This window comes from Perca fluviatilis, chromosome 14, assembly GCF_010015445.1.
Source record: "Perca fluviatilis chromosome 14, GENO_Pfluv_1.0, whole genome shotgun sequence".
Classification (NCBI taxonomy): domain Eukaryota; kingdom Metazoa; phylum Chordata; class Actinopteri; order Perciformes; family Percidae; genus Perca; species Perca fluviatilis.
The window spans coordinates 35,960,309-35,981,105 of record NC_053125.1 but is presented as its reverse complement, the minus strand read 5'-3'; the positions used below and the strand labels follow the sequence as shown (position 1 = coordinate 35,981,105).

Below are 20,797 nucleotides of genomic sequence, written 5' to 3'. Positions count from 1 at the left end.
CTTACATTATATTTCATATCACATCATATCTGTTCTCCTAAACTTACGCAAGCAAAAAGTTAAAAAATAAATAAAAAATATGCTGTGATGTGGTTACCATCCCAGTCCTAATGGTAACTTATCTGCCTCGGCTTTCATGAAACCAAGTCAAGGCTGAATACATCCAGGATACCTGGGAAATCCTGGTCTAATCCACTATCTAAGTTTGGTGTTATAGCCCTCTGTTACTTTAGAGTGGTTGTTGTGTCCTGAACACTGACCTGAACATGGCTGCTATCAGAGTCCCAGTCTGCTGCTGGTCTTCTGGGGACCTCGGTGCTCCGCTGCTCCTGGTTCTGGTTGTCCTCCATTCCTCTCTGGTCCTGAGATCCAGCAGATCTCCACTGGGGCTGCTGGACTCACTCTGGATTCTGTTCAGGACAAATCAAAGCCCCCAGAGATATTCAGGAGCTGCTGTCTCCTCTCGTTGTCCTCCCATCCACACACAACTAAAACAACAGGCTGACAACTCAAAGCAGCGGCTGGAAAACTGGTCCATCTCCTTCCTAGCTACAACATGAACTCACAGTAGTTTGGAGAAAACAGCATTATATTAAACTGGGAATAAATCTAAAGGTAAAAACAAACACTACCATAACGCTGGCTTTTTGGTGTCTACCCTTCACAATAAAAGCCCAGCTTAAATTCACTCAGAGCATTTCACTAACAGGAAACTCAATTTACTAGCCTGCACTCTCAACCTTCCACACAGTTTACAGACTTAAATATCTGGTTTAAGGGATGGGAACTTTCAGATCCATATGTAATGCCTGTGCAGGTTAGTTCCCCCAATGTCTGAAACTGGTTTCTCATCAGGCAAATTATTCAATTCATAGCTTTAAAATGCATTCGTCTACTCCAGAGAGTCAGCTTACAATAAGATTACCTCTCATTGGCTAACAGCTAGCCAATGAGAGCCTGGCTATCAGTATCAGCTGACAGAGGAGGTAGCAGTTCATTTTCACATTCACGACATAACACAAACACATATGGACCTAACATGTTTCAAAAAATGAAGTAAAAACGGTTTTGTGTGGCACTGCTGGAACCTCTTTGGTTTAACACACACTCAGCTTCAAATCTGAAATCTTTCCATATCGGCGGTGCAGTTTTACTTTTCTTTGAGACTAACTCTGCCAGATATCATCTTGTCACTGCAGAAACACATGATACTACTTTGTAGTTAACAAACAACTTGAGCTGTTTCCCCTCACACTGCTACGGTGGCCCAGACGGTTCAACACAAACACAAAAGCTACAACACAAGTTATTCTTGTATGTTTGAGAAGTAGGCTAAGTGAAACATGATTCCTGGCTAATTATGATTACTGTCACTATGTGGGTTGTCACAAATAAGCAATGATGATTAATATCTTTGTATTTTCATATGTATGTATACTCTGCCATTTAGGCTACGAAAGAAAGTGTGTGTGTGTGTGTGTATTTGTAGGGTAAGACTGAGGACATAGACTTTACAAATGCTAACATACAGTCTATGAACAAACCCTTTCACATGGCTTTAAATCCAGTGTAAATATTCAGTCCACAGTCTGAATTCTATTTATTGACTTATTTTATTTTCCAGTAGTAAGCAGGAAGTAAGGTCATGGTTAAAATTCTGGGTGTATTTCATTCAGACCAACCGTGTATGACCGTGAACATAGACCGTGGATGTGTGTATGGATGACATATTACGCCCCTAACACTGGAATAGGCAGCATGTTGAAGGTAACACAATCAGCATTCACTTTAAACATCTGTTTACCGTAACCATAATCACACACACACACACTTTCCAAACCAAGCGTATGGAGGGAATTTGCCGCTGGGAGCTGATCAATAAGCAGATAGATCCGGTTAAAAAGTTCCAAGCTCCTGAGCCTCTCCACAGCTCGGTAATAATCATCTGTGTTCAGCTCCGGTCTGTTTGTTTGGATCAGAGGGAAAGTCGGCCACACTTCTGCTCTCAGAAAGAATGAAGCTCCACTACATTTAGAACGGCTTGGCTTTCTCCCATTTTAGAACAAGGTCAACAATGGGAGCAGCTGACAGACACACACATACTAATACTTTCTACAGACACACACATACTAATACTTTCTACAGACACACACACACTAATACTTTCTACAGACACACACATACTAATACTTTCTACAGACACACACATACTAATACTTTCTATCTTTTTCTCTTTGTTAGAGAGAGAGAGAGAGAGAGAGAGAGAGAGAGAGAGAGAGAGAGAGAGAGAGAACAACAAACAAAGGAACGTTTCCCTCCAAAACAAACGGGGGTCGAATGGTAAGCTAACTTCAGCGTCGTTGATGCAACAATAAATACTACTAGCTAGCCTGCTACATTGCATGTCATTTAGCTGACGCTTTTATCCAAAGAGACTTCCAGTTAAGTGCTTTCAACCCTGGAGGTGTAAACTCCAGACAACAAGTAGTAAGAGCAAGTCCATTAGCTTTAAATAAGCTAAACTACAAAGAGCCATATGAAAGAGCTAGCTAGCTTCTGCTCAGCTCCGTTAGCATTAAGCAGCCGAATGGGAAGCTAACGCATGCGCAGCTCTGTCTTCTCTTGTCTCTGAGTGCCTAGGCTAACGATTGTGTCATAACCAAGTGACTTACTGTCGCACAGTAGAGGAATTACCGTATAGTACAGGAGAAGCTCGCAGGCAGTTTCGACTTACATTAGCTGTTTAGGTTTAATTACTAATGTTAACTAGCATGTTAGTTAGCAATAATTAGCCTGTGCTTATGTTATCTCCTTACATATACCTACACTCTCCGTCTCTGTAAGATTGGGAATGATTGAGATTTCTCTTGGCACAGCTACCAGAACACTTACAACTTTCAGACACGTTGCTCACGTCACATTTACGCGGTCTCTCTCAGTTGGAGGCTGCTCAGTAAAGCTGGCCATCACCGGAAAAGTGCTTCTAATAGCCTTCACTGGTCTCCGTCCAGAGCAACGGGCTCTGTTGGTCCATTATATATATGTCAATGGTAATTTCACCCTAGGGTCCTTTGCACCATGATCTCGAGCCAAACACCCGACTTTGAAGCTTTTTCACCTTAAGGTCTAAATGATTGAGCGTTATGGCGAAGCGTAGTAACGCATAGAGGCTAATGGATCGGAGTGTCTTTTAACATTACCCCATTAACAATGCTGAAATGATACCAAACGTCTTACAGGTAATACAAGGTTATGCTCTGAACGATGGATGTAAAGTCTGGTACACCAGAAGTTTATGTAAATAACTCTTGCCTGCTGGCTTCTGCTCTCGCTGCTGCTGCTGCTCTTACCCGGCCGGTAAGAGGCTTAGGGACATCTACAAATTACTACCGAAAGAGATGCAACAAAAATATTTATTAATTTAATGATTAAATAAGGTAATGTCTCCAAACTTACCTCAATTATTACTTGTCTCCTGCTAGTTATACTACAGCACTTACTTTAAAAAATAAGTTAAATAAAAAATATTGTTTTGCATCCTTTCTGGTGTTGTAATTTGTAGATGTCCCTAAGCACTCGTCTTACAGCAGCAACAACAACAGCAGAGAGCAGAAGCCAGCAGGCAAGTGTTATTTACATAAATTTCTGGTGTACTTACAAACTTTCCAATCCATTGTTTTATGAGTGCATAACCTATACTAGTGTAGACCTTTGGTATCATTTCGGGCATTATTAGTGGGGTAATGTTAAGAGACACTTCGGATCCATTAGCCTCTGCGCTAAGCTATTCAGCGGCTAACGCTACTCTACGCTACTCTACGCTACTCTACGCTACTCTACGCTAACTCTCCCAATGTTAGACCCAGGTGAAAAAAGCTTCTGGGGGGTGTTTGGCTCGAGGTCATTGTGCAAAGGACCCTAGGGTGAAATTACTCCGAACCATCACTTTAACGGTGGATGCGAACTAACTTAGCGCACTACCGCCACCCTCCAGATAAATTGTGCATGATCATCACTATGGCTTACATCTTTGAGAATACTGTAGCCTGCAAGCTACAAAAAATAAAAATTAAAATTAAAATTAAAATTAAAATTAAAATTAAAATTAAAATTAAAATTAAAATTACCCTATATTCTGTCAATGAGTCCAGTGTTCTTTAAAAATTCAAGCATATACTTTATGACTCTATGATCAGAGCCCTTAGAAAAAAAAACCCAAAAAAAAAAAAACCCCCACCCCCCTTTTTTTTTTCCTCTTCTTCATAAAAACCCTTTCTCTATTAAATTTCCTACACATCATAAAGACGTGTTCCACTGTCTCTGGCACATTACAAATCTCGCAATTTCCTGAATTATGTTTTCCTATTAACTGTAATGTTTTGTTTAGTCTGGTATGCCCTAGGCTCATTCTCGTAAAAATTCCCTCTTCTTTTCGACACCTTAATACTAAACGACCCTGACCAACCTCAGGATTTACAATGTAAAAATCCCTCCCTTTATCTTCCCTGTCCCATTTATCTTGCCACAACCTTTTAACATGTTTTTTAATCATTGACTTAGCCTCTGATTTTGATATTTTACACTGGATAGATATATTTGTCGCTTTCAAAGCCTGTTTAGCAAACTTGTCTGCCAACTCATTACCAACCATACCTACATGAGCCGGAACCAACTTTACATGCGTCCCCCCATTTTGAATACTATGCAGCAACGTCAATATCTCACACACAATATCAGACCTTTCACATGAGTTACCTGATTTAAAATTTTCCAAGGCTGACAACAAAGTTATATCAGCATCTGGAACCGGTAGCAGCCACAGCGGGTGCGGTGGATAGACTACAGATGGACTAAATTCGAAATGTTCTACAGCCGCTTGCTTTACCTTTTCATGTAGACTTGCACTAAACGTCTCTCTCTTACTTTTTGCCTGCTCCCATGTTGAAATGAGGACACTTTTAGTTGGATGGTCTTCCATATGTCCTTTTAGATGAACAAAATATGACAGTGACATTTGCAGTTGTCTCAACTCAAATGGCGTTTCCCCTACTTCAACCTGAAGCGCTGATATAGGGGAGGTTCTCATGGCTCCTGAACATATCCGGAGGGCTGAACCCTGAATAACATCAAGCTTCTTTAATTCAGACTTTGCAGCAGACCCATAAGCCACGCACCCGAAATCAACAATAGATCTAATTAATCCCACATATAATCTTTTCATTGAAGTCATATCGCCCGCTCCCTAATTCTTTTTGCACAAAGCACCTAATTATATTAATGACTTTTTTACACGTGTTAACTACCTTTTCAATATGATTATGCCAGGTAAGCTTAGAATCAAAAAGCATACCTAAAAATCTCACACATTTTACTCTTTCTAAATCTCTACCATACATGTGCAACGTAAACCTTTCTTAAATTTTTTTAAACGGAAAAACACTACCTTGGTTTTCTCAACAGAGAACCTGAATCCCCATTTCCCAGCCCATTCTTCTACACAGTCGTAGCTTTTTGCAAATTTTTAACAATGAATTGAACATTTTTACCCCTTTTCCAGAGCGCAGCCATCTGCAAACAATGATTTGCCTATACCATAATCAAGTGTATCATATATATCATTTATCATAATAGAGAACAAAATTGGTGAGATAACACTTCCCTGGGGTACACCATTTTCCACAAAAACACAATCAGAGAAGCTACTGTTTATCCTCACCTGAATTTGCCTATTGCTTAAAAAATCCTTAATCCAGCAATACATTTTCCCCGCTATTCCAAGCCTTCGGATTTTAATTAACACACCATCCTTCCAAAGCATATCATACGCTTTTTCCATATCAAAAAATATAGCAGCAACTACTTCTTTACACACTTGGGCTTTTATTATATCACTCTCCAATTTAATAACTGGATCCATAATTGACCTTCCTTTCCTGAAGCCACTTTGGAACGACGTTATCAGATTTCGAGACTCAACAGAAAAAGTCAGTCTCTCCACAATCATTCTCTCCATTATCTTACCTAGGTGGGATGACAAAGCAATTGGTCTATAGCTAGAAGCCACAGTAGGATCTTTCCCGGCGTTTTTAATTGAATAATAAACAGCCATCTTCCAGCTCTTTGGAATTTTCCCCTTGTTCCCATACCTTATTGAATAACTCCAACACAGTATGAAGAGCTTGTACGAGATGCTTCAACATTGCATAACTTATTCGATCTTTTCCCGTAGCGGTTACCTTCGCCTTACTCACAGCCTTCTTTAGTTCACCGTAGTGAAAAACTCGCATTCAAGCTATCATCTCGATCCTCTACATTTTCTAAAAGATATTGGTACTGTCTTTTTGTTGTCTCTCTTTTATGTCTTTCATCTTCAGTTAAGTTAAAACTACTATGAACATTAGCTAAATCTTTGACCATTAATGCTGCTTTATCTCCATCCTCCACTGCCATAGTCTCACCATTCTTAAGGACTGGATAACTCCAAGATTGCCGCACCCCACTCATTTTTTAACAACTCTCCACACATCATTTACGGAGGTTTGTCGTCCTATAGTGTTACAATACTTTATCCAGTAATTCTTTTTTACTTTCCTAATTACTTTCCTCACCTTAGCCTGCTCTCTTTTATATTCCATATACTTTTGAAAGCTTAAACTATTTTTAAACTCTTTAAATACTTTATTTCTAGTGCTTATTGCTTGCGTGCAGTCACTTGTCCACCATGGTACCAATTTCCGCCTCGTACTTCCCGGCCTCGACTCGGCAATAGAAGCTCTTGCAGCTTCCACCATAGCTACACTAATATTTTCTGCAAATTCATCCACATCATCTATCACCTCAACCTGACCCATATTCCTATCACTTAAAACTGTAAACATTATCCAATCAGCTTTATTAAAATTCCATCTTTCAGAGAAACTCTGGTTCACATTGCAGCTCCTATTACCCATCCTACATAAAATCGGATAATGGTCACTTCCAATCGTTGTCTCACTATAAACTTCCCATATTATTTGATCTGCAAGGGACTGAGAAACTAAAGTCAGATCCAATACAGACTGTACTCTCACCCCAATTCGAGTAGGTGACGCATCATTTAAGCAAACCGACCCTTTCCTATCCATAAGTTCTTCTAAAACCAAACCATTATGATCCGTTCTATCCCCTCCCCACAAAGAACTATGTGCATTAAAATCTCCTAACCATATTACTTTGCCACTTTCTTGCCCTTCAACCAGCTCCAGTGCATCAATATCAAGTCTTTTACAGGGATTATAAAAATGTACAATATTTAAACTACCATTGTCACACCAAACCTCAGTAACTAAATACTCTAAGCCTTCACCCTTACCTAAAACTCTGTAGGGAACCCCCACCTTAATAAAAGTAGCACATCCACCCCCACTACTATCATTCCTATCACTTCTTTCACACACATATCCATTTAAAACAAAATTTAGATGAGGTTTCAGCCATGTCTCAACAATGCAAATAATCTCAGGTTTAATCTCTAGTTCGGAGATAAACCTCTTGAGCTCTTGCCCATTTGCCACCAAGCTTCTAGCATTCCACTGTAGAAAATAAATGTTTTTTTTTTTTTCCTTCCTTTTCCTTTTCTTTTCTTTTCCCTCCTTCCCTTCCTTTTCTTCCTTTTAAGTCTTAGCTTGTAAAATCAACGTAGGCAACTGTGAGACAGGCTGTGATAAGGATGTTGGTTTCTCAGATTTATCTCTGTTCTGGAGTTCTTCATAAATGCTCTCCCACGTAATGTCTTTGATACCCAGATACCTATTGGCACTTTTAACCACAATAGCTGTCTTCTCAGACCTTTGTCTTGCTTGCGACGTACAATTAATAACTTCCGCAATAAAGCACAGAAATTCTTTCTTCTTAACAATCAGGAATTCCTCATCAACAACTGAGGTTTTAGCAGCTCTTGCTGTCTGTCTCACTAAATTTGGCTCAGCTGGAACTCTCTTAGCTGCCTCAGCATAAGACAACCTTCCCTCAGCCCCAATATGCTGGATTTCAACTGCTCTCTTTCTGGTTTCACACTCCCTGTACCCAACACTATGCGCTCCCCCACAGTTAACACACTTCTCTTGCACCCCAGTTCCACATGTACCATAGACATGCTCTCCTCCACAGCGTCCACATGTTTGAGTGCCTTTGCAGTAAGCAGCTATGTGACCATATTTCTGGCATTTAAAACACCTCAACGGAGGGGGCACATACATCCTTACATTGAAGTTCATATATCCGACAGTGACATATTTAGGCAGCTCTTCCCCTTGAAACGCCACTAATACTGAAAGACTATCAACCTTCTCTCCAGACCTCCACATTTTGAGCCTCTTCAGGCTAGTCGCACGTCCTCCCTCAATGCTATCCTTTAGCTTTCCCAAATCCTCTTTTATGGGAATACCATAGATAACTCCCCTACACACCACTCCTACTGCCATTTTTTTCCCTTCACCTCAAGAACTTCTTTTTTGCAAACATTCTTCAGCTTTAAGGCTTTCAATTGCTGGCCCTAGTCTTTACACACTATCATCAAATCACCATCAAACTGCACTCTAGCTCTGACTATCTCACCCACCTTCTCGCGCAAAAACTTAGTGAGAGCCACAGGCCCCACTGACTTAATATCATGACCCTCTTTGAACTTTACCAGCACTTTCAGTCCTTCCTGATCCATTTTCTGCCTCACCACTCGCTCATTCGCGTCGTCTGACTCACTGAGCCCCCTCTTCCTTTTTTCCTTACTACGTTCACCCTCGTCCATACTATCTTCACTCGCCATCAATGGTCCCCCCAACCCTGCCACAGTGTGATCATACACAATTTTCTTAAAGCAGCTTATTCCAAAAACCTCGGTGTTAATTGTTTTGACAAACTGATAAACGTTATTTCTCCAGCTCCAGAAGATCAACCAGATTCATTCAAACCGCATCCTCTTCCCGGGCTTACTTCTTCTTCTTCTTCTTCTTCTTCTTCTTCTTCTTCTTCTTCTTCTTCTTCTTCTTCCGTTTTCATGGGAGATTACTACTTGTGTAGTATACCTCCACCACCTGTACAGGTGTGTGTACTACCATGAAATTCATAGAGTCTAGCCTTGTATTAATTCAAAACAAACACAAAAACTCTTTCCATTATACCAGTATTATTAAGATAAATAAATAAAGCTTTAAGTGTCATACCCTTTTCTTTAAGTATATCATGTATTGAGTTCTCTCCTTCCATTTCCTGCCAGTTTATTCTACTATCATTATATTTCTCACATGCAAAAAGTACATGTTCTACATCTTCTTTGTCTCAGCATTCTATGTATAATCCATGACCATGTCCTACTATGTGTAAGGTAGCATTCAGTCCTGTGTGACCTAATCTAAGTCTGGTATATAGACCACTTCTTCCCTTCGTTTTCAAAGTACTGGTTCGGCATCAGAATCGCAAAGATCCAAACGATAGCCAACCCTAAAGTAGTCATAGCAAAGAGCTCGGGGGCAGCCCAAGTGGTAGAGTGGTCATCTACCAACTGGAAGGTCAGAGGGCCCAGCAGGCTACATGTCCAGGTGTCCTCGGGCAAGACATCAGTGTGTGAGTGTGTGTGTGTGTGAATAGTGTGGTAAGCTCTTTGAGTAGTCATTAACAGTAAATAAGTGGTAGACTTCTGTCACTGTTATGCTCAACAAACAGGTTGAGGAGGTCCTTTGTCTCCAGGGCCATCCAACTCTTCAATACCATCCATTCATCCATCCATCCATCTGTCTAAGCTAGATCAGTGATCTTCAGCAGGGGGTCCGCGACCCCTAGGGGGTCCTCAGAGTCATTGCAGGGGGCCACCAAATTATTGTTTACAGGTTTTTTCAGTCGCTTTGGTGCATTTCTTAGATCAAAAGAAATATAGATGCAATTCTTGATACTACTTCTACAAATTCTAAATCATCTAGTCACTTGTGCACATCATTAAAGCAATTTCTTATTCCTTTGAGCAAATTGCAATTGCTAGTGTACAAGTGTCAGCTTTTGACACATTTTCAATTGTAACCCGAGGATGCTCATAGAATTCCTCCCACCTTATTCACCATTCCTTAACCCAATTGAGGAGTTCTTTTCAGCATGGAGGTGGAAGGTGTACGATCGTCAGCCACACACACAGATGACCCTGCTGGCTGCAATGGATGCAGCATGTGAGGACATCACAGTAGACGCCTGCAGAGGATGGATAAGGCATTCCAAAAGATTCTTTCCACGTTGCATTGCAAGGGAAAATATCCGGTGTGATGTGGATGAGAATATGTGGGCCGACAGACAGGAACATCTGGATGTGTAGAGACAGCACTAGAACAGTGCTGCGGGTAAAGTTATACCTTAGGAGTCTTTCCTGTGTTTCTTTCTAATTTAGTTTTTTTCCCTTTGTGCCGCTTGCCTTTTTCTTACTGTAAATTATTTAGTCTTTTTCTTTCATAAAGTAGCACTAGTAAAAGCTGGGAAAAACAAAATCCTCCTGTTGAAAATCATTGTGCAGTCTTGTGCATTTTCAGTACAGTAACTGTCATCCAATCTATAGCCTAATATTACATCAGGTAATACTGTCAAAGTACACAGTTACAGTGACAACATGCCTAAACATTTTGACGACCTTGTTCGTGAACGATGACTCAATGACTTATCATTCTGATGACACTAACATGATCATTGGCATGAATATTTACCTTTGAGAGATGTATAAGGATTTTTAGTGACTGACTTGCTTTAGAAACATATCTATTGTATATTGAAGTTTGTTTATATGAGAGATTAACCAGATGAACCGACATGTTGTTGACTCATCTGGTTTATATCATTATTAAATATAAATATATATATGGCAACACTTTACATCAAAGCTACATTTCTGTAAATAATACTTTCCCAATAAAAAAGATATTGGGCTGTTTGTCATTGTGCTTTAAGACGTATGTGATGTGATTTTGGTAAAAAATGAAGCTGAAATATAAAGTTTCTGACTCACCGAGTACGTTTACATTCACACCAATATGATTTAATATTTGATCCAGGTCATGTAAACAGCATATTCTGGCTGGATATTCATAATGATGAAGACGTGTGTGATGTGAGCTTTGTTGTATTATTTTATTTAATTCATATTAATTTTAAATAGAACATCTTTATAAGCTCAGTTTGCTAAATACACAAATTGCCCAACATGCAACTCTTAGCAACCAAGTTAAACTGTAAGACATAAAGAAGTATCTGGATGGAAAAAGATTTTTAAACTTCATATTTGGACAGAAAGTAGCTTTTGGGTGGAGTTCACCTTTTAAACGTCCTGGAGCTGCAGCCTCCGGTACTATGGTAACAAGGTAGGAGAAGGACATGACGTCACAGCCTCCTGTACAGCAGGGGGCGCTGTGCACCTACAAGCTGTTAGTAATCCGCCATTAAAGAAGAGAAGAGGAAGAGGAGGAGCTGTGCTGGATCTCAGGACCAGAGAGGAATGGAGGAGGACGACCAGAACCAGGAGCAGCGGAGCACCGAGGTCCCCAGAAGACCAGCAGCAGACTGGGACTCTGATAGCAGCCATGTTCAGGTCCGTGTTCTCCTCTCATAGAACGGTACTGGCTGGAGCAGCTTTCTGCCGCTGGCGCACCAAATGCTGGCTCGGCTCTAATGGTCGGCTCTTTGGAAAGTAGAGAGGGGGGGAGACCTACTAGATTCAGAGTTCTCCTCCTAGAATGTCATGTGAAATGTAACATGTTCACACCTCTCGGTGTATCGTCCGTTCATTGTGTTGTTAGAGATCTAATGTGGGAATAGAAAGACGTGTTTTTAGAGAGAGAGGAACAAACAATGGAGCGTTTTCCCTCCAAAACTAACAGACGGAGCTGAACACAGGAAACACACCGCGGATACATCAGGACTTTTAGCGTGTATAGAGCCAGCATATCTCCACCAGACTCCATGTAAATAATCAGGACTTTTAGCGTGTCTAGAGCCAGCATATCTCCACCAGACTCCATGTAAATAATCAGGACTTTTAGTGTGTATAGAGCCAGCATATCTCCACCAGACTCCATGTAAATAATCAGGACTTTTAGCGTGTATAGAGCCAGCATATCTCCACCAGACTCCATGTAAATAATCAGGACTTTTAGCGTGTATAGAGCCAGCATATCTCCACCAGACTCCATGTAAATAATCAGGACTTTTAGCGTGTATAGAGCCAGCATATCTCCACCAGACTCCATGTAAATAATCAGGACTTTTAGCGTGTATAGAGCCAGCATATCTCCACCAGACTCCATGTAAATAATCAGGACTTTTAGCGTGTATAGAGCCAGCATATCTCCACCAGACTCCATGTAAATAATCAGGACTTTTAGCGTGTATAGAGCCAGCATATTTCCACATGTAAATGGGTGCGTTAAGGGTTTATTTCAACCAAACCAGAGTGGTGATTGTTGGAACAGTGGAAAGATGAACCAAGACGGCTTTTGGTAGTTTAATTTAGTTTCTGTCCACTTTGAAATAAGTGTGTTTTAATAATCGTAACATTTCTGTTTTAATTAAATGGAGTCTGGTGGAAAAATAAATTAAAATGCTTAAAATGAATCTATATTTAGACGGCCATAGATAGATAGATAGATAGATAGATAGATAGATAGATAGATAGATAGATAGATAGATAGATTAATATTATTTTTTTTTCTTTTTCTATCGACTATAAATTTAATTTATTTATGTTCTTAGAGAGAGCGGAACAAATGCCTTCAGTAAGACCTATATTGGTATCATATGTTCTGTCCACCAGAGAGGTGTGTGGGTAAGGTAACTTTATTAATACCCGAAGGTAGATTTGGCTTACAGTGGGGAGTTGGGTGGGTCAGCGTCCTTTTTAAAAACACACATACACACTGTGTGTGTGTGTGTGTGTGTGTGTGTGTGCGTGTGCGCTCTCCACCTGATCTGATCGTACAGATCCACATGGCCTTGCGATGCTTCTGTCACGCCACTCTCCACTTTATTCCTATGGGTGACGTCAAGCGACTTTAACGTGCCCGCAAAGCATCCTGGGAAGGCAGCGCTGCATCTGAAAAAATGCTGCGCGTAAAAAAAGCTGGTCGATGCCCATCTTTATGCAAATGGAGTCTCTCGCAGGTCCTCTCAAAATCTGACAAATCTTCCAAACTGACCTTTGTCGATCTGAAATGAAGACAGATTCAGCAACCGAACAGCCGATTTCTCCCTTAAAATGTTTTCAGAAACACGTTTCGGTAAACTACTTTCGTAAAATACGAGATCGTATTCTGACCGAGCCGCCATCATGGTTGTGAAATAAGTGATGTAAATAGAGAACGGCCATACCCGACACCACACGACAGTCGTGTTGTGAAAATGGATCTCCACCGTAAGAACGCCGTTATCAACCGAGGATCGATTGGTCAGTGGGCGGTGCTTTAACACCTCTTTGATCTCTAATCTCCAAAATAAAATGCTCCCGACCAGGTTATGATTATCAAAATAGTTGACAATTAATCGTTGCAGCTCTACTGGGAACGACACAGAGGATTACCAACTGCTAATGGATCAGATGAACTAACGCTAGGTGTGTCAGTAGGCTAAAATAAATCCTTTGTGAGAATAAAGTCAATACTTATCAATGCACTCACCCGTCTGCAGACTTAAACATGTAGGAGGCGATATTTCAATCCGCTCGGTCTGCACAGTCCACTCTTGTCCACCGTTTCACGCTAACACAGCTCTACTCTACACAAACAAGCTAAAACAAGAGCTGTCGGTTTTAGGGCTGGGTGATATGGACCAAAAGTCATATCCCGATATATTTTGGCTGAATATCGATATACGATATATATCCCGATATTTTTTTTTCCCGCAAAGTGAGAGCAAATGTTCAGTCAATGCCAAAATCAAATATGACATGTCACAAGTAGTTTCATAGAAACAGTTGCAAAATCAAATAAATAATAAACCGGTTTCTTCACCTGGTTCATGATTAAATGCTCAGCTGTTCAAATAACAATAAAATGTAAACCTAAATACTGTATAACAGGAGTACCTTTTTTTAAATCAAAGCTCCATAAGGTGCACATTTACATAAAAAAATATCTTAAATAAAAAGCCTATAAAATAAAAGAGGCCAATCCAAAAGGAGTCAGCAACTTGCTTGGAGCAAGGATCACATTTGAACTATATCGATATATGCGATATGGTCTAATTCCATATCTCATTTAAAAATGCATCGATATATTTTTTATATCGATATATCGCCCAGCCCTAGTCGGTTTGGAGTCTAACTGTTTATCTTAGTTTGCCATGAATCTTAAAATTTTGACAAATTCTTGTAAACTTAACCCTCATGCCCTCTTCGGGCATTTTTGTACATTTTTCTCAAGTTTTGTTTTTTTGCTGTGTTACTGCTTATGGCATGACATTTTGTAGGAACCTTTCTTTTTGGTCAACATTTTTTTTAATCCAGTGTTTTTTTACTCTTATATGTTTTTTATACTTGATTGATTAATTTTGTACCCTCTGGACACCTTTGGTGGCAAACATTTACACGCACACAAAAACTGCTATTAAATCATCAATAGTTTTTTTTCTTCTTTTTTTTCATAAATCACTTAAACAACTTCTAACTTGCCCAAAACTACCAAACATTCAATAGTTTTTTTTAGGATTTTAACCATTTAAAGGCCAGTTCTCAATTCTTTAAAGCAATTATTATTTATGAAAAACCCAACTGGCCTTTAAAGGGTTAAAATCCTAAAAAACTATAAACGCGACGCGATAAAGGGCTGAGCATAACGCGTTCATTTTTTTTTTTTTATCGCAGGCTACTACTTTTTACCCTTTGCATCATCTTTACTTATCATCAAGCTGTCATACTTCCTCCTAACACATCCTCCTGCTGCAGGCTGCAGGCATGATGGAGAAATGCAGCAGCAACACAATTCTGAATGGTGCTTTTTATTTTCCAAAACTCCCGGACGGCTCGTAGACTAGTCGAAAGCCACATGCACATTGTGTAAAGCCGAATTAAAATATCACCGAAGCACGTCAAGCTTGAGCTACCAGCTACGAGCTAAGCATAGTCCAGTTAACGGGACTCAGGTTGATGCTAGTGGGCTCAGGCAAAGCACTATTTTGGAGAGTGCTACTTGCCAACCTGTTATTGAAACCAAAGTGCAAACGCTGTCTCATCAACCGGTGATCACTGGACGTCAGTGAGTAATCAATTATTTAGAAGTACACTACTGCACACTATATTGACTCTGGTAAGTAGGGTTGGGTACCGAAACGTGCCGACCTAAATTATAGTAACGAGACCGAATAAGAACAAAAATTTCGGTGTCTCATTTCGGTGCCTGACTTTACACTACACCTGACAGCATGTAACGTTAGCCTACCTTTAGCTAGCAGCTGGATTAAACACAGTTAAAATGCTGACAGCTAACGTTAAACAGTGTAAAGTGTGACTGTATTTCACTGTAGAGGATTCCTAGACCGGGACCTGACAGTCTGCTCTGCAGCGCAGCAGCCGGAATTAAACAACACAAACGGTGCGTTCACTTAAAACCCGTAGCATCGTGGCGCATTCACAGTAATTGTAAAATACCCTTTTCCCATCTGGTGGTTGTTTTTGTCGTTCAACAGCAATTTACTGGTGAAATAAGTTATTGTTATAGTTGTTACATTATTATTTAATCTTTAATTTTCTTTAATCGCGATTTAAAAAACAAAAATGTAATCGTTTGACAGCCCTTTTAGTAATACAATGGAAATTAGTAGAAATTTGAAAATTTTGTTAGCATGTTGATTTATTGTGTGTGGCCTTACATTTTCTGGTTGCGCCCCTAAAATTTTCAGTTGGGGGGCCACTGTGCTCCTCGTGAAAAAAGTTAGTCTGGAGCCCTGAGGAGTCAATTGTCATTTGCACAAACAAACAGCTGTACACTTTGCCTTTAAAAGCTAGCACTGGGAGTTAATGTTACTCAGGAAATGTATATTTTAGCCCATACGAGAGAGATGGAGAGACAGAGTGAGAGAGAGGTATGTAGGCTGCGCATAATATTCTAGCATTGTAGATGAGTGGTTGTTCAGGAAAAGAGAACACTCGTAATACTGCCTTTCCTTTGCTGTTTTCATCTTGTACATTAAAAACCAATAGGGCTCAGTTGCAAAAGGGGTGCTATCTATATATAGGTAGGTGTGAACAGCTTATGACTTGGCCTGAAAAATGTTCAGTCAAGATTTTTTTCACTTTAATTCCTGGTTTTATTACAACTTGCCTGAAAAATGTAAAATATTTCGGAACTTATAAAAGTTATGAAGAGTACATTTGCTTCCATAATAACATGTCTGCAACCGGCACATATTTTCCTTCATTTTGTCATAAACAGTGTTTCCTCTACGTTGATTTGTCCATTGCGGCCCCCCACGGCAACATTTCTGACCCCCCACGGTATCAGAAACAGGGCTACATTGTTAGAGTGGATGTCGGAGAACGTTTGTATTTTAGGTACATTATTTACATGCTGAAGTAGTGACACTGCGTTAAGATAATGTCATTAATAGTGGGTTTATTGTTATTTGCTACAGAATGCTTAGCCTATATGTCAAGAAGTTGGCCTTTATAGTAACTCAAAAAATACAGTTCAATCACAACTGAGAATGCTCATTGTGTGTGTGAATAGAGGTGAATACATCAGATTCAGATTCACTTTATTAGCCATTTGCAGTATAACCCACATTGGAAAAAAAAAAGTGCAAGTAGCTCAAAGTGCAAGGTCAACACATAAGAGGACACAACATAAAAAACAGACAAACAAAGCCACATAAAACCTCAATATTAAAATGCTGTACAATAAAAATCCATACATAAATTTAAAGTGCCTAGTTTAAGGTGCTTTGTTTAAAGTAATCACAAGTTGTGGAAAAAAACTGTTTAAATGGCGATAGAACATTTGACAGAACGATACCTTCTCCCTGAGGGAAGCATCTCAAAGAAAGCCCCTGCTGGATGTCCGGGGGCATCATTAGCCAGTTGCAAAGCTTGATTCAATAGTCTAGCTTTATATGTGAACTCCAGGAGCGGTAAAGTGCAGCCAATAATTCTGCTGGCTGAGCGAACCACTTTATTCAAAGCCTTCTTCTCTTTCAGAGTGAGATTACCAAACCACACAGTAATACAACTGGTTGGTTAGGACACTCTCAATTACACAATAGTAAAAGCTCAATAGAATCTTAGTAGTTTGAGTAAACTCTTGAAGCCTACGTAAAAAGAAAAGGCGCTGTCTCGCTTTCTTAGCAATATTAGTCGTATTAGAGCTCCAATTCAAATCATGAGAAAGAGTCACACCCAAAAATTTACATTTCTCAATAATCTGCACATCAGAATCATGGATAGTAATAGGCAACTGATTCCTATAGTGGCAAAAATCAATAACAAGTTCACACGTTTTCAACGTGTTCAAAAGCAAGTTGTTTTCTTTACTCCATTCTCCACCTCCTCGCGATAATGAGATTCATCATTTGAACTGATCAGCCCAATGATAGTTGTATCATCGGCATATTTGATTATCACATTATTATCATGAGATGCTGCGAGGTCATGAGTATACAATGTAAACAGCAGGGGGCTCAGAATACACCCCTGCGGTGAACCAGTGCTAACATACAGCCCATCTGAGATACAACCATTGATTTTGACCCTTTGTGGTCAATTTAAAAAGTTAAAAATCCATTTACAAATGGCATCATCAAGTCCAAGACATTTCAGTTTATAAATGAGCTTTGTTGGGACCATTGAGTTAAAAGCTGAGCTATAGTCTATAAATGGCATTCTAGCATATGATTTATGTGCATCTAGATGCTTATAGACATATATTAGTTTGTGTTGCAGCGAAGTGTCAGCTCCGTTTCATGGAGGGGGTGTTCGGACCTGCCCCCACTGCTAAAAAAAATCCTAAAGGAAACGCTGATAAATTATTGCATGAAGAGTTAAAATTGTGAGTGAGAGCAAGTCCAGGGATTAAAGGTTGTTCACTAACTCTCTCTTTCTGTTTGTCTGTTGCTATAGAAACGGAGAGGAGAGGGACCCAAATGTCACCACTGTCAGCACTGTGACAAATCCTTCACATCAGGAAATTTAAAGATTCATCAGAGAGTTCACACTGGAGAGAAGCCGTACAGCTGTGATCAATGTGGGGCAGCATTCACTCGACAGAGTTACCTAAAGATACATCAACGCCTTCACACTGGAGAGAATCTTCACAGCTGTGATCAATGTGGGGCAGCTTTCACACACCAGAGTTACCTAAAAAGACATCAACGCATTCACACTGGAGAGAAGCCATACAGCTGTGATCAATGTGGGGCATCATGCTCGACAGAGTTACCTAACATTACATCAACGCATTCACACTGGAGAGAAGCCATACAGCTGTGATCAATGTGGGGCAGCTTTCACACACCAGAGTCACCTAAAAAACCATCAACGCATTCACACTGGAGAGAAGCCGTACAGCTGTGATCAATGTGGGGCAGCTTTCACAGTACAGGTTAGCCTTAAGAGACATCAACGCATTCACACGGGAGAGAAACCGTACAGCTGTGATCAATGTGGGGCAGCTTTCATACAACCGAGTAGCCTAAAAAGCCATCAACGCAGTCACGCTGGAGAGAAGCCATACAGCTGTGATCAATGTGGGGCAGCATTCGCTCGACAGAGTTGCCTAACATTACATCAACGCATTCACACTGGAGAGAAGCCGTACAGCTGTGATCAATGTGGGGCAGCTTTCACACGACAGGGTATCCTAAAAAACCATCAACTCATTCACACTGGAGAGAAGCCGTACAGCTGTGATCAATGTGGGGCAGCTTTCACAAAACGGAGTAACCTTAAAAGCCATCAACGCATTCACACTGGAGAGAAGCCATACAGCTGTGATCAATGTGAGGCAGCTTTCACACAACAGAGTGACCTAAGGAGACATCAACGCCTTCACACTGGAGAGAATCTTCACAGCTGTGATCAATGTGGGGCAGCTTTCACATACCAGAGTCTCCTAAAAAGACATCAACGCATTCACACTGGAGAGAAGCCGTACAGCTGTGATCAATGTGGGGCAGCATTCACTCGACAGAGTCACCTTAAATCTCACCACCAGCGCATTCACACTGCCTCGTAGTGAACATGTTTCAGAGCCAAGCTGTTTCCTCCTGCCTCCTCCTCATGCCCTGATAGCTGTGTTATGTTCTGATCTTCTCTCCACATTGGAGGCTGACCAATTAAAAAAAATCCCATCACTGACAAAAGAAGCAAACATTCATAACTGAAAAGCTTTAATCAGAACATGTCTGCTGCAGCTTAAAAAATTACTTGAACAGGTAATGTGTTTAAACAACGTCTGTGCCGCCGCCATCTTGGGACGAACAACTGATCTTAAAGACTCGTAGAAAATTATTTTAGTACTGCTTTTGGATGTTCATGTAAAAGAAATGCTAAACAAAGCAACGTGGAATAACACTTCACAGATGACAACGATGTTGACGATCACAAAAGAAACAAATTGAAACTAGAAAATGCAATTTCTGACAAAATTGCATTGGTGAATTCCAGAATCTTTGTGAAAACTGTGAGTGGGGTTTAACAACAAATTAGTTCTTAAGGTTTGGTGAATGAGGCCCATTGTTCTCATCTTTAGAAACCTATTAATTTTTATTTCTGACTAATTTTTACCAGAGGTGGGAAAAACTACTAAAATATTGTACTCAAGTAAAAGTACCAATACTTTGATTAAATATTACTCAAGTACAAGTAAAAATACTTATCTGAAAAATTACTCAAGTAAAAGTAATAAGTAGTTCATTTAAAATGTACTTACATTTAAAAAAAATAGTGAAAAGGGGGTCATAAATCCCAAACTATTTTTGTTTTTAATTAAAGAGAAATCTATACAAAGGTATAAAAATATTGTAATACCAACATAACACATGTCACATGTTATTTAAGACCCTTAGAAAGGTATAATGTGCAATTTTAGTTCGGACCATCCCATAAAACGTTTTCAAACAATCAGTTGAAAGTAAAAGTACCATACATTGTTAGTTCTGAGGGCCATCTTTATTTTCGTCACAAACAAACCACAGTTATAAAGCAAATCAAGGCCCAATCACATGTTTTGACTCCATAAATTAGTTAGACCCATATACTGTTAATTATATTAATATAAACAGACCCTAATGTTCACAGCCCAGACTAGTAGCTAGATTCTACACACCTAAGTATCCCATATGAGCTAATTAGATGTATGTGAATTAATTAAGCCAGTCTCCTACAAACGTCCTGGCAGGAGTGGGCAATTCATCTTCCCGAGGGGCCACATGAGAATCGGGGACTGTTGTGGAGGGCCGGACCAATAGGCTGAACTTAATTCTGCTCAATATTAATTTTATGTCAGGCGACACATTCTCAAACGTCTCTTTTTTTTCCTCTGGGCATATTAGCGCAGCAGAGTCCACCAAACACTCTTTAATAAACTCCCCTTCAGAAAATGGCTTACTGTTTTGGCGATTTTGTCAGGCATGAAAATCACTCACCTTTCGGTGAAATTCGCCATTTTGAAACCAAAATAGGTGACCTACGTGAATCGTGTAGATTCTATGAGAAAATGTTTAAGGGGGGGGCGTTACTACTCGGGCCTGGTGCCCGATTTCTGGCGTATGACTTTATTAGAAAAATAAATAAATTAAAAAGTCCACATGG

The 20,797-nt window shown here is 39.9% G+C and overlaps 1 protein-coding gene and 2 pseudogenes across 1 annotated transcript in view; 2 read left to right on the top strand and 1 right to left on the bottom strand.

The window, feature by feature from the left end:
* The window catches only part of LOC120572791, a 363,596-nt pseudogene extending 343,828 nt beyond the window's left edge, over positions 1–19,768 (top strand).
* The window catches only part of LOC120572754, a 572,223-nt pseudogene that overhangs the window by 131,710 nt on the left and 419,716 nt on the right, over positions 1–20,797 (bottom strand).
* Positions 1–20,797, top strand: part of LOC120572762 (zinc finger protein 2-like) — a 109,183-nt gene that overhangs the window by 47,028 nt on the left and 41,358 nt on the right. The gene's annotated exons all lie outside the window — the stretch shown is intronic.